Raw genomic sequence first — 266 nt, forward strand, 5'->3', positions numbered from 1 at the left:
AGATCTCATGATGAGTGGGGTCTCTTGTGTGCTCCATCCTCTTCTTAGTGATGGGCTTGTCCTCATCAATGGGGATGTCTCCCTCTATGTCAACTCCAACCGAATAACAGAGGTGACAAATGAGATGAGGAAAGGCTAACCTTGCCAAGGTAGAGGACTTGTCCGCCACCTTATAGAGTTCTTGTGCTATGACCTCATGAACTTCTATTTCTTCTCCAATCATGATGCTATGGATCATGATAGCCCGGTCTATGGTAACTTCGGAC

Source organism: Arachis duranensis, chromosome 3, assembly GCF_000817695.3.
Source record: "Arachis duranensis cultivar V14167 chromosome 3, aradu.V14167.gnm2.J7QH, whole genome shotgun sequence".
Taxonomy (NCBI): domain Eukaryota; kingdom Viridiplantae; phylum Streptophyta; class Magnoliopsida; order Fabales; family Fabaceae; genus Arachis; species Arachis duranensis.